Source organism: Arachis duranensis, chromosome 4 (genome assembly GCF_000817695.3).
Source record: "Arachis duranensis cultivar V14167 chromosome 4, aradu.V14167.gnm2.J7QH, whole genome shotgun sequence".
Lineage (NCBI taxonomy): Eukaryota > Viridiplantae > Streptophyta > Magnoliopsida > Fabales > Fabaceae > Arachis > Arachis duranensis.
In genome coordinates this window covers 104,097,678-104,098,047 of record NC_029775.3, presented here as the reverse complement: position 1 = coordinate 104,098,047, position 370 = coordinate 104,097,678, and positions in this window count along the sequence as shown.

Genomic DNA, 370 nt, shown 5'->3' with positions numbered 1-370 from the left:
TTAATCAATAATAATAATAATTTATTAAAAAGTATTTTGGTAAATAAAATTTAATAAAAAAATAGATAAAATTAATGTTAATTAATATAAAAAATTTAAAATAGATTAAAAATATTTTTTTAAATTATAAAGGATGAGAGCATAGTTGTAAAAATCGGATCGGACCGGCTGGCTCGACCGGAAAACAGGTGAACCGGATCCTATACCGGTCCGGTCCAGTGTTTGAACCGCACAAGGAATTGAACCGGTCAAAATCGGTGCGAATCGGTGAGGTAGTCTGACCGAGAGAAAATATTTCTAAAATTCTTGAGGTAGGGTTCGAACCCTTGCCCTCAAGGAAACCAAAAAGCTCAACAACCACCAGACCACT